The sequence below is a fragment of the Nansenia antarctica genome (genome assembly GCF_963989245.1).
Source record: "Nansenia antarctica genome assembly, chromosome: 2".
NCBI lineage: Eukaryota > Metazoa > Chordata > Actinopteri > Argentiniformes > Microstomatidae > Nansenia > Nansenia antarctica.
Window position 1 is genome coordinate 23,177,710 of NC_137675.1, and position 13,660 is coordinate 23,191,369.

Genomic DNA, 13,660 nt, shown 5'->3' on the forward strand with positions numbered 1-13,660 from the left:
GACCCCGCTATTATTTGGAAACATATGTTTTGTGGGGATTTACATGTACATCGGCTGATCCACCACAGCCACAGTGCTTTTTCTGCGGCGAAGTCCTGGCTAATAATTCAATGAAGCCAGCCCATTTACAGCGACACCAGAGCACCAAACACCTAGCAACTGTTGGTAAAACTGACGACTTTTTCAAGCGAAAACTGTCAGAGTTCAAGTCAAGTCAGGCTACACTGAAAAAAGCGGCAAGTGTGTCGAGCAAAGCACTGGAGGCGTCCTATGCTGTTTCATTACTAGTGGCTAAGTCAAAAACCCCACATTCAATCGCCGAAGATCTGATTTTGCCTGCCGCTATGATTTTGGCTAAAACTATGCTGGACAAGAAAGCAGCTGACGCGCTCAAGTTGGTACCTTTATCAAACAATACCGTCTCCCATCGGATTGATGATATGTCCATAAATATTGTCGGACAAGTGGTGGATAAAATGAAGCAAGCAGGTCAGTTCGCTTTGCAATTAGATGAAATGACCGACGTTAGTGGGGAGGCTCAGCTGCTGGCTTTTGTGCGTTATAAAGAAGAGTCGGACATAAATGAGCATATCTTGTTTTGCAAGACGCTGCCAGGAAAGACAACTGGCGAGGAAATATTTCTGATTATTGACAGCTTCTTCAAAGACAACGATCTGGAGTGGAAATCCTGCAGTCACATCTGTACCGATGGAGCGGCAGCAATGACGGGTAAGGTGCGTGGGCTGCTTGGGCGTGTGATGAAGGTGAACCCCGAAATTAAGTGGATGCACTGTATTATTCACCGGGAGGCACTCGCCAGCAAAAGGATGAGCCCCGAGTTAAGTGCAGTTATGGATGACGCAGTTAAGGTGATTAACTTCATTCAGTCCCGGCCAATGAACCACAGACTGTTTCAAACTCTTTGTCATGGCAGCGGGTCAGAGCATGAGCAGCTACTGCTTCACACAGACGTTCGCTGGCTGTCTCGTGGCAAAACGCTGCTGCGGCTCTATGAATTGCGCATCGAGGTGTTTGCTTTCCTGACAGAAAACGACCACCCTCTTGCAGCCCTGTTTGAGGATGCAGTGTGGGTTGCGCAGCTGGCATATCTTGCTGATGTCTTCACTAAGCTGAATGAGCTCAACCTTTCACTTCAGGGCAAGTACTCACACATCCTTAACATGTATGACAAAGTGAATGGATTCATAAAGAAGGTTAAATTATGGGAGAGGAAATGTAAGGATGGAGATGTGAGCTGTTTCCCACTGCTTGATGGCCATCTCGCCACCACTGATGCTGACAGAGGTCCTGTGGTGAAAATAGTTAAAGCACATCTGTCCAAACTTGACACTGACTTCAACCAGTACTTTCATGACATTGAAACAAAGTCAGAAAAACTGGACTGGGTGAGGAACCCCTCAGAGTGAATGACAGGAGCAGCAGCAGCCTTCCTGCAAGCCTGCAGGAAAATCTGATGGACATGTCCTCTGATCGTGGGTTGAAGATGGCACATGCTGACAAGTCATTGACAGAGTTTTGGTGTGATGTTGAAAAGGAATATCCAGTGCTGGGAAAGTGTGCATTGAATGAACTTTTGCCTTTTGGATCTACATATATGTGTGAAGTGACCTTCTCAGCTTTGACCCACATCAAAACCAAGCCAAGGAACAGACTGAGTGTGGAGAGCAGCCTGGTGACTGCTGTTGCCACACTGCCTCCAGAACTGTCAAAGCTTATAAAAGAGAAGCAACCTCAAGTGTCTCATTAAAGCTCAACTGATGAAAAAAAGAATTGCAACTGCTACTGGGTGAGTCTATTTTTCACAATGGTGTAAATATCTATGTATTAAAGGGGAGTGGTTCAAATGATTTCATTAATAATCAGTAGAGTTAGATAAGAAGTTTAAGTGTGTGTGTGTGTGTGTGTGTGTGTGTGTGTGTGTGTGTGTGTGTGTGTGTGTGTGTGGGTGGATAGTTGGGGGTGTGGGTGGCTGTATTGCAAGTGCAACTGACACTTGTGATGATATTCTGGTTCAATTAGCTCTTGTCCCTGAGAGGGAATTTGTGATAATCATAATGTCTTGAATGTGTTCTCTCTCTCTATGTTTGTGTGTGTGTGTGTGGGTGTGTGTGTGTGTGTGTGTGTGTGTGTGTGTGTGTGATAAGTTTTATCCTGTCTCATCTTGTCTGTTTCCTCTCCCCATCAGTCAAGACTCTGGGATGAGAAAAGGATGACATCACTGCACCTCAGACAGAAGCCAAAGAGGAGCAGGAGAAAGGGAAAAGAAACAGATATCAAATCAAATTCATTATTATTTATTATTAATTTTTCTATTTTCAGTGAGTGTGTGGGCATGTGGTAACAATTAACCATTGAGGTGGCCAGGTGGCACATGTATTGGCCAATTAGCTCATGTAGTCTAATTTTGAATGGCAATGTTTTGAAATGGCAAACATGTGACTTTATGTCAGATTGTTGTGTGCAGAAAACCGTGTTCAGTGCCATTTTGAATAGCAAAATGTGTGTAAAGCAGAAAATGTGTTTAGAGTTTTGGAGACATGAGAAGAGGTTTTGCTCTCTGTGTGTCAGTAATAAATGTTATATTTGCAAGTTAGAGTTTAATTGATTTTTTGGGGAAATAATCAACACGCATGAGTGAGGGGGTACTTCTGGCATGGCAAAACAGCTCAAGGGGTACACAAGACAAAAAAGGTTGGGAACCACTGGTCTAGTGGATAGTGAGTTGGACTTGTGATCGGAAGGTTGTGAGTTCAAATCCCGCCTGAAACCACACTACTACTAGTGTGCCCTTGATTGAGTAAGGCACTTAAGCTGCGTGCACACATGGCCATTGCGTTGCACCCAGTGGTGTAGTCTACGTGATACGCAGGACTACGCCGTATACCCACTAGGAAAGGCCAAGGATTTGCGTATACCCACTAGAAAATGCGCGAGGATACGTAACGGCGTTTTGTGACAGAACTTTCACATTTTTATTCATAAAATTCACCCCGTCTGTGTTACGAAGCACTTACTTCGAACGTTCTGACATGTTTGTTATCGCATAACCAGTCGTTCAGAATGCTAGTCTCAGTATTTCCCCTACAGAGCCTTGGGGTGGGCGGGCGCGAATTTGCGAAAACTAGGATGGTAGGGGGAGGCAGGGCAATACCGCTACCTGATTGGTTGGCGAAGCACTCCCTCATTGCCCCCTCATTGGCTGGCGAGTCTCTCGTGCCCTGCCTCCCCTTACCATCCTAGGTTTCGCAAATTTGCGGCCGGCCAGACCTCCACACACAGCTTCGTGCCGCTGGAGAATGGTTTGGTTTTGGTTTGGTTTTAGCGCGAGAGAGTTTTTGCAGGGTGAAAGCTCTGTAGAAGAAAGTAAGCAAGTTGAAACGTTAGCAAATATAATTACTGTGTTCTGACAGAGAAAGTTGGTTCAAATTAGTCGTTATTATTGTGATTAGAAAGTGTCTGATTATAGTTTCATGGTGTGAATAATAGTGTCAAAGAACTAGCAAGCTAGCGTGCTCAGAGGTGATGAGATGAGCTAGTCTGCTGCACACTTGCCAGCTAAAGAGCTAACTGGATGCACTTTATTATTTTACTTAAAGTAGATATACAATCTTTCTTATTCTGCTAGAATTGGGCTTTATGGTAATACCATAATGGTATATTTACAGTACATGGACAGTGGATTGAAGCATTGGAACAAACCCTCACTCATTGGAAATGTCTGTTTTTTGTAGTTGGACATATGATTTTCTTACAGGTGAGAGAGTAAGTAAAGACAGCATCTGACTGCATTGCCCACAGCAACCCAATATTCAATTAGAATGATGTTATGATTTGATATGAATTCAATGTATACCTCTTATTAAATTATAAATACTCTGGTTGTTATGTTTGCCTTTTGGTTGACAGCAAAAGAGGGAAAGAGGAGGATAGAGAGGGAGAGAAGGAGAGAGAGCAGGATGGAGTCGGCACACCAGAGAGAGAGAGAGCAAGAACCAGGTGAGAAAGTGGACAGGTAGTCAAGACCACATAAGTAAGTAGCCTTGAGAACCGATGGTTCTCGAGCCTAACGGCCCTTAGGGGGCAGGAGCCTATCTCCTGTTTCTGTAGCGTGAGGCAGCTTGATGTACAAGTACAGTCCATGCCACCCCCCCCAAGGCAGCAAACACCGGTGTAGATGCATACTGTATGCATAAGTGAGTGTGGTGGTGCTTATGGGGTGTCGCTACGGGACAGGTGTCGCTCTGACTGGGAGGGCAAAATCACAGTATACCCACTAGAAAAAACTAGACTACACCACTGGTTGCACCGGAAGTAATTAATCTCAATGGGGCCGTTGCGTTGATCAGTTGCCTTGCTCTGCATTGCGTTTCTTGACCGGCAGGGTGCGGCAATCAGTCAAAAAATGTCAGCTTTTTGCGTTGCGTTTACATTTTTGGCATTTAGCAGACGCCTTATTCCAAAGTGACTTACAATCAATACATTTGAATACTAATGTGAATCAGCAATCCACCATTCGTTGCAGGAAGAGTAATCTAGCTCAGGCCCGGGGCCACTGATAGAAGGAAAAACCTTCTCCCTATCGCCTTCTACTAAAACTTTTTTTTATTTTTTTTTATTTTTTTATTACTGGAGAAACAGAGAAACAGTACAAGGGGGGCAATAGAAGTTCTTAGGGACACAGTAGAGGGGAAAGCGGGTGTCTTTAGGAGACGTAGTGGTGAGGGTCAGAAGATGTCTCAGGAGGAGCAGTTAAGATGTAACCTGGAGAGATGGAGGTCGTCAGTCTACGACGGAAGATGGGTAGTGACTCTGCCGTTCTGACAGCCGTGGGGAGCTCATTCCACCAGCGGGGAGCCAGAGTTGTGAAGAGACGTGATCGGGCATCGAGGTGGAGGAGCGGAGTGAGCGGGCAGGGGTTTGGGGGGTGACCATTTCCTTCAGGTAGGCAGGGGCTGTCCCTTTAGCTGCCTGGTATGCAAGCACCAGGGTCTTGAATCTGATGCGAGCTGCTATCGGGAGCCAGTGCAGGGTGCGAAGGAGGGGGGTGACATGCGAGTATTTGGGGAGGTTGAATACCAGCCGGGCAGCAGCATTCTGGATGAGCTGCAGAGGTCTAATGGCTGAAGCGGGGAGCCCAGCCAGGAGTACGTTGCAGTAATTTATCCAAAGTGCACTGAGACATCTAGCTGGCTAGCTAGAAAACCAACTGTGGGATTTACAAATGATGTACATTATTGAGGAGTGCATGTCAACACTTTTCATTCTTTTAATTCAGTCGAATATTGAACAGAGGCAATATGGCCGTGACAATGGCGCCCCCAAGTGTTTATAAACGAGTATTGCAGTGTATCAGATGAGTGCAATTCAATTATATAGGGTTTTTTCCTGTGGCGATTTTAAGGAGACACTTGAAAGATACGCATCGTTATTGAAATCTTGTATTCCACGATTTTGATTAGAGAATGTAGCCTACTCAAACTCTGGTTGTGCCTTCTAGCGGAGCCCCGTCTACTCTCGCCCGCTAGACGCTGTTTGTGTGAATGGTCTGGCTAACTTGTAACGTCAGCTGGCTCACTATGAATTGTGTGATACATTTTCCCATTTGCTATTAATATTCGTCTTAAAATTGGTCTGAAAAGAATGATATGTAGGTTTGTGTAAAAAATGTTTATAGAATAGTTTAAAGTTGAATTTCATAATGTGCGTTCCATTTCTGCATAGCAGTGACCACTTAGACCGTCTAGATTCTGTTGAGATAAATTCCAGTAATTGGCATGTGTATGTATGAATGAATGAATGAATGAATGGTCTTTATTGTCATTGATATAGTACAGGTACCAAACAACGAAATTTGGGAGGGGGGGCTCCCCTGGTGCTAGGAAAAAAACTAAAAACAAGAAGGGAAAAGAGCTGGTTTACATAAATAAAGGCTATGTACTGTACACTATCCACTATACTATACTATACAAATAAAACACTGTGCTGTACTCTATGCTATGCTATACCTATTCTAACATTTCCTATCTCTGAACCTTATGTACCCGAGGGTTGTCATATTGCACATAGTGTTATTGCACATTCATTTAAAGTGTCGCAGTTTGCAGGTTTGAAATGTTCACAGTTGTGTTTCAGTATTGCACTTGATTTCAATCTAGTAGCTGCCATCAAATTGTCTAGATTGTCCAGGGCCTAGAACCTAGGTCTTTGCTGTGTTCAGGGCCTGAATGGCCCTGGGGTAGAAGCTGAGCTTCAGTCGGTTTGTCCTTGCGAACATGGTCCTGAACCGCCTGTCCGAGGGCAGCCGAGCAAAGTGTTCGTTCCCAGGGTGGGGTGGGTCTCTGGAGATCTTGGAGGCCTTCCTGAGGCAGCGTGTGTTGTACAGCTCTTCCAGAGAGGGGAGGGGGGCGCCGGTGATCTTCTAAAGAGGTAAACCTTGATAACTTTTGAACCATACATGATAGAACCATGGGGTTTGGACTATTGTTTTTCTCATACAATGAGATTCCTTTGATCTAAAGTGAAAGCAAAATTATGTGTGAACACCCTGGACAGTACCTGGACAGGTAAGACCAGGTGATTACACACAGTCACCTGTATCTGGACAGGTAAGACCAGCTGATTACACACAGAGACACCTGTACCTGGACAGGTAAGACCAGGTGATTATACACACAGAGTCACCTGTACCTGGACAGGTAAGACCAGGTGACCATTCATTCCTAACACCAGGGGAGCCACCCCTCCTAAATTTCGTTGTTTGGTACCTGTACTGTAGCAATGACAAATAAAGTCCATTCCATTCCATTCCATTATACACAGTCACCTGTACCTGGACAGGTAAGACCAGCTGATTACACACAGAGACACCTGTACCTGGACAGATAAGACAGGCTACTGTTCATGTCAGTGGAATCCTGCTGCTGCTTGGTTTCAGTTGACCAGCTGGTGATTGAAGAGTCAGGAGATTGAAGAGTCAGGAGATTGAAGAGTCGGGTGATTTAAGAGTCGGGAGATTTTAAGAAGCACCCCTGAAGTTGTGTCTCTGTTCCTTCCCCAGGTCCGGTACGACCCAGCCCTCCTCTGGCAAAAGAAGTCTCATGTTGCCCAATCACTCCACCCCATTGCAAGGGTAAGGAGACCTCGGTCCTCACAGGCTGTTTGGACGACGACACTGAAGGGTTCCGCCACAGAGAGGCGGCTGTGTCTCAGGAGGTAGAGGCTGTGTCTCAGGAGGTAGAGGCTGTGTCTCAGGAGGTAGAGGCTGTGTCTCAGGAGGTAGAGGCTGTGTCTCAGGAGGTAGAGGCTGTGTCTCAGGAGGTAGAGGCTGTGGCTCAGGAGGTAGAGGCTGTGTCTCAGGAGGTAGAGGCTGTGTCTCAGGAGGTAGAGGTGTCTGTGTCTCAGGAGGTAGAGGTGTCTGTATCTCAGGAGGTAGAGGCTGTGTCTCAGGAGGTAGAGGCTGTGTCTCAGGAGGTAGAGGCTGTGTCTCAGGAGGTAGAGCCGCCATCTAATGATCGCAAGGTTGGCAGATCAGAGGTTCGAGCCCGGGCTGGCCACATGTCGAAGTGTCTTTGGGCAAGACACTGAACCCCCAAATTGCTCCCAGTGAGCGGGCAGGCGTCTTGCATGGCAGCTTGCCGCCATTGGTGTGTGTGTGAATGGGTGAATGAGAGGCTGTTGTAAAGCGCTTTGGATAAAAGGCATAGCTATATAAGTGCAGTCCATTTACCATTTACCAAGTGTGGCATGCAGATATCCAGAGCAACTTAAATGTTATGTCTGTTTAAATTTGAGCTGGATAACTTATGTATTTGAATGGAATCTGTGATTTCAGTGGCAACCACCTTCTGAATGTCTGAGATCTACTTTCTTGACACAAAGGAGAAGCTTGAAAATGTAACAAAATACAATTTCTATGAACTCAGGGTTTGACAGTAACACTGTTTTACTTGTCCGGAGCAAGTAAAACAATCGCCGGGTTTGTTTGCGCGAGCACGACCACGCTGCTAGATCCCGGATATGTTTACCTGTGTGCAGGAAGAACAACAGACGGCGCAGGCGCCAGGCCAGACTAGATGATCGTGGAGTGAAGATATTATCAAAGCGTACGTGACTGTCGATCACCCGTCGCATCGCGTACGCTTTGATAATATCTTCACTCCACGATCATCTAGTCTGGTCTGGCGCCTGCGCCGTCTGTTGTTCTTCCTGCACACAGGTAAACATATCCGGGATCTAGCAGCGTCGTCGGGCTCGCGCAAACAAACCCGGCAAATGTTTTACTTGCTCCGGACAAGCGGGAAAGCGTTACCGTCGAACCCTGATTATATATATATATATATGTATATGTATATATTTATTGAGTGATATTTTTGCTGCAGATTCCCCAACCTGGGAAACACCTGCTACATGAACGCCATCCTGCAGTCCCTGTTCAGCCTGCCCTCCTTCTCCTCCGACCTGCTGACCCCCTGGGAGAAGGTCCCCTCCAACGCCCTGCTCAGGTACTGGCCTCTAGTCCCCCTCCTCTGGCCTCTAGTCCCCCTCCTCTGGCCTCTAGTCCCCCTCCTCTGGCCTCTAGTCCCCCTCCTCAGTTCACCTGAGGACCTAGCGCTAAGCCACGCCCCCTTTGAAAACTCGGACAAACAAACAACGCTTCACTGACAGTGACTGACTGACTGACCGACCGTGACTGAATGACATTCAATAACTTACAATGGCGGGAGTTGGCAAACTTCTGATTTCTGATTTCCCACAGCAAGTAATAGACAAGAATATTTAGTCTAGAAGCTTTTCACCATCAGATATTAGCGAGTTGTTTGTCCGAGTTTTCTGCCTGTTGTGACTTTTGCTGTGATATGATTGGACAATTTCTATTTCGGGGCGTGGCTTAGCGATAGGTCCATTGGAGCTGTCGCCAGTGGACAATCACTTCTGACTGAATGTCAATATGACTTCTCTGCTTAAAAAAACCCCCAAACAAATGCAAATGATCTACATGTGTACCTGCTCTCTCAACAAAGTATTGACTCTGTGTCTCTGTGTGTCTGTGTCTGTATTGACTCTGTGTCTCTGTGTCTGTGTCTCTGTGTCTGTGTGTCTGTAGGTGCTTTGCCCACCTGTTGGCAAAAAAGGACATCTCCTGCCCCGAGGTGAAGAAAGACCTTCTGAGGAGGGTGAAGAAGGCCATCTCTTCCACGGCACAGTGCTTCATTGGAGACATGCAGAATGTAAGACGTGCAATATGTAGTCCTTAGTCAAGTCCCCTCCCAGCCTCCCCTAAACAGGAGGATTGTGTAACAAGCAAATGGGGCGGCTGTGGCTCAGGAGGTAGAGGCTGTGTCTCAGGAGGTAGAGGCTGTGTCTCAGGAGGTAGAGTCGCCGTCTAATGATCGCAAGGTTGGCAGATCGGCGGTTTGAGTGAACCCCAAAATTGCGGTTTGAGTGAACCCCAAAATTGCTCCCAGTGAGCGGGCCGGCCGGCGCCTTGCATGGCAGCTTGCCGCCATTGGTGTGTGAATGTGTGTGTGAATGGGTGAATGAGAGGCCGTTGTAAAGCGCTTTGGAGCAGCAAAAAATGCGCTATATAAGTGCAGTCCATTTACCATTTTACCAAATGATCCCGCTTCCCCTGCCACAGGACGCCCATGAGTTCCTGAGCCAGTGTCTGAACCAGCTGAAGGAGGACGTGGAGAAGGTCAACAAGACGGACACCTCCCGCATCTACACCTGCCCCGTGGTGGTCAACATGGAGTTTGAGGTGCAGCGCACCATCACCTGCAAAGGGTGAGGCCCTCCCTGTTTGACTCACGTCCCCACAGGGTCTTGAGTCTGTTGCGAGCTGAGCTGCTATCGTGAGCCAATGAACGGTGCGGAGGAGGAGGAGGAGGGGAGAGGATTTGGGGAGATTGAACACCAGACACCAGGGGAGCCTGGCCAAGAGTGCATTGCGGACAGGGCTCCCACGGGTCCTTGAAACCCTTGAAAGTTTGTGAATGTGAGAAAAAGAAATCAAGGTCTTAAAAGGTTTTGAAAATAGACATGGGTCATTGAAAGTGCTTGAATTCCCCTCTCTCTCTCTCTCTCTAAATATATACAGTATTCAAAGATGTTATACATAGCTCGTCAACTAGTTCTGTCTCAAAATATGCCGTGTTGGGTCCTTGAATTTGAGGGATTGCATTGAGTCTTGAAAGTCCTTGAAAGGTGCTTGAATGTGATGTTTCAGAAGGTGTGGGAACCCTGTGCGCAAGATCACAAGTGCCTGGACCAGGAGTTGTGCTTCTGTGTTAGGCTGTGTGTTGTTACTGATCTAGTACCTGTGCATGTGTGCATGTGTGTGCTCAGTACACGCGGCAAAGTGGATTGTCCTGTCTGCCAGCGTGGTAACATTGTCCTATAGCAGGATCTGGAGAAAGAAAAAGTGTGTGTGGGTGGGGGGGGGGGTCTGCGTCTCATCCAGATCACATCTTCCTGTCTGCAAAACTCCGCTGCTGTTGAAATACCGTATTTTCCGGACTATAAGTCACACTTTTTTTTCATAGTTTTACATTGCCGTCTACAGCCGCCAGAGGGCGCTCTGGGCTTGTGACAACTATATGCTGCTCCTGTACCACTGAAGAATTAGCTGAAACATTAACGGGAGCTTGGTGAACTTGCTTACCTGTAACTTGCTTGTTGGACTAGCTGGTTTGTTATGTTAATTTAGCCTATTCAGCCTCCCAGGTATGTTCTTTATGCTTTGTTCTTTATGCTTTGTGTTGCTGAATAACTGTTAATGTGTTACGTTAACATACCGGACACCTATTCAGCCTGTTGTTCTGTGTGCTATTGTGTAGTTGAATAACTTACTTTTCCAGATTAAATGTCTGTTCTTGGTCTTGGATTTTGTGAAATACATTTGGAAATAAATGCGACTTATAGTCCAGTGCGACTTATATGTGGTTTTTTCTTTTCTTCATGGCGCATTTTTTACTGGTGCGACTTATACTCCGGAGCGACTTATAGTCCGGAAAATACGGTAGCTTTTAGCTTCAGGCAGCGAGGTACGATCCCAGACAGCGTGGAGAACACAGTCACGGTAACCAACCTGTTTACGAAGTGACTATTCAGGTGTTCATTTTCAGGGCCTCCGCTATTTACAAGTGTATCATTGTTAGACCACCGCTAGTGCTATCCATCGACCACCGCTACTACTAGCACTATCGCTATCCATTTAGCACCATTAGTCCTAGTGATATTTTCTTAGTTTTCAGGCAGAAAAAATATCACTTTTTTGGGGCAGCCATCACCAGTTTGCACCTCTGTGTAGATCCTGACTGGACATTCCTGTGTGTTTGCAGCTGTGGGGAGGTGGTCATCAAGCGGGAACAGTTCAACGACCTGTCCATCGGAGGCGAGGCAGGTCCAGGGAGTCCATCCAGGACTCCCTGGACCTCTTCTTCAGGGTGAGGCTCCTAGAACCACAACAGCACCTGGGCTAAGGCTGAGCAACCACATTCACACAGCATGTAACAGCATGTACACTCCCTCTCGCACTCACCCATCCTCCACTACCTTTCAACTCATTATCCCTTCTGCCTGCCTGACTACTATGGGATCTAGAACTCTCTGCCACCTAACACTCTGGAACTCTCTGCCACCTAACACTCTGGAACTCTCTGCCACCTAACACTCTGGAACTCTCTGCCACCTAACACTCTGGAACTCTCTGCCACCTAACACTCTGGAACTCTCTGCCACCTAACATACGCAATATTGACACTCTCACCACTTTCAAATCCAGTCTTATAAACACACCTTTTCACAATGGCTTACTTGGTTTGATCTCCTGTATTTAGTTTGTTGTTATATCTGATTTTGCTGTTTTTCTCATTTTGCTTAATGTTTTGATATGTGGTTTTAAACGGTCTTGTAAGGTGTCCTTGAGAGCCTTGTAAGGCGCCCATGAATAAAATGTATTATTATTATGATGATGATTATGATGTTGACGGAGGTTGTTCTCCCTGTTGCAGATGGAGGAGATCGAGTACTCGTGTGAGAAGTGCAGTGGGAAAGCGGCGATGATGACGAACAAATTCAGTCGACTGCCCAGGTATAACTAACGACTAACGACTAACCCTCACATCACACCCTGTCTGTCCCCTGTCTGTCCCCTGTCCCTGTCTGTCCTCTGTCCCCTGTCTGTCCTCTGTCCCCTGTCTGTCCCCTGTCCCTGTCTGTCCTCTGTCTGTCCCCAGACCCCTGTCTGTCCCCTGTCCCTGTCTGTCCCCTGTCTGTCCCCTGTCCCTGTCTGTCCCCTGTCCCTGTCTGTCCCCTGTCTGTCCCCAGCCCCCCTGTCTGTCCTCTGTCCCCTGTCTGTCCCCAGCCCCCCTGTCTGTTCTCTGTCCCCTGTCTGTCCCCTGTCTGTCCCCTGTCCCTGTCTGTCTTCTGTCCCCTGTCTGTCCTCTGTCCCCTGTCTGTCCCCTGTCCCTGTCTGTCCTCTGTCTGTCCCCAGACCCCTGTCTGTCCCCTGTCCCTGTCTGTCCCCTGTCTGTCCCCTGTCCCTGTCTGTCCCCAGCCCCTGTCCGTCCCCTGTCCCTGACTGTCCCCTGTCTGTCCTCTGTCCCCTGTCTGTCCTCTGTCCCCTGTCTGTCCCCAGCCCCCCTGTCTGTCCTCTGTCCCCTGTCTGTCCCCAGCCCCCCTGTCTGTCCTCTGTCCCCTGTCTGTCCCCAGCCCCCCTGTCTGTCCTCTGTCCCCTGTCTGTCCCCAGCCCCCCTGTCTGTCCTCTGTCCCCTGTCTGTCCCCAGCCCCCCTGTCTGTCCCCTGTCTGTCCCCAGCCCCTGTCTGTCCCCTGTCTGTGCCCAGCCCCTGTCTGTCGTCTGTCCCTGTCTGTCATCTGTCTCTCCCCTGTCCCCTGTCTGTCCCCAGCCCCTGTCTGTCCCCTGTCACAAACTGTCTGGTTTTTTGTCCCCCCCCCCTCCTGCAGAGTCCTGATCCTCCACCTGAAGCGTTACCGTTTCAATACCAAGCTGTCCCTCAACAGCAAGCTGGATCAGCAGGTGGTGATCCCCCGCTACCTCACGCTGCTGTCCCACTGCACGGAGTCCACACACCCCCCCCCCAGCCTGGGCTGGAGCTCCCACGACGCCATGTAAGACCACACCACCAGCACTCTCTAAGCATTAACGCTAGAACAGCCATGAGGGGTCGTTTGACCCCCGTCAGTAAAAAAAACATGTTCTATCTTTGCACTCGATCAAATTCCAGGACCCTCCTTTCACGACTTGTCCTAGATATGTGCGTTCTACCACCCAGTATCCTTACATTTCCAAAATCCCACCAGGATAAGCTAGTATGAAGATATTTTGCCGTTCTTTCTGTGTAGGAGGCAGGCTAATTTATAAGCGGCCAACTAGTGGTCGTTGTGTGTAAATAGCAGCTTGAGCATTGTAAAGAGGCGGCTCTTTTAGTCGGTGAAAAGGCACGGCTGTTCTAGTGTTAAGGCTGTTCTAGTGTTAAGGCTGTTCTAGTGTTAAGCACTGTGTTAAGGAATGCGTTCAGAAGAGTTGCTCAATTTCGCATAACTGACTTAACTCACCACAGAACACTTATCTGCACCATTTTACACAACGTTAATGCGGGTAGTGGTGGTCTAGTGGAT

The 13,660-nt window shown here is 47.7% G+C and overlaps 1 pseudogene across 1 annotated transcript in view; it reads left to right on the top strand.

The window, feature by feature from the left end:
- Positions 1-13,660, top strand: part of LOC308149974 (ubiquitin carboxyl-terminal hydrolase 37-like) — a 35,504-nt pseudogene that overhangs the window by 8,600 nt on the left and 13,244 nt on the right. The window contains exons 3-9 of the transcript in view: positions 7,079-7,150; positions 8,400-8,522; positions 9,125-9,248; positions 9,659-9,804; positions 11,361-11,465; positions 12,033-12,112; positions 12,986-13,150. The product of the transcript in view is annotated as a ubiquitin carboxyl-terminal hydrolase 37-like (transcript). The remainder of the gene's footprint in view (positions 1-7,078; positions 7,151-8,399; positions 8,523-9,124; positions 9,249-9,658; positions 9,805-11,360; positions 11,466-12,032; positions 12,113-12,985; positions 13,151-13,660) is intronic.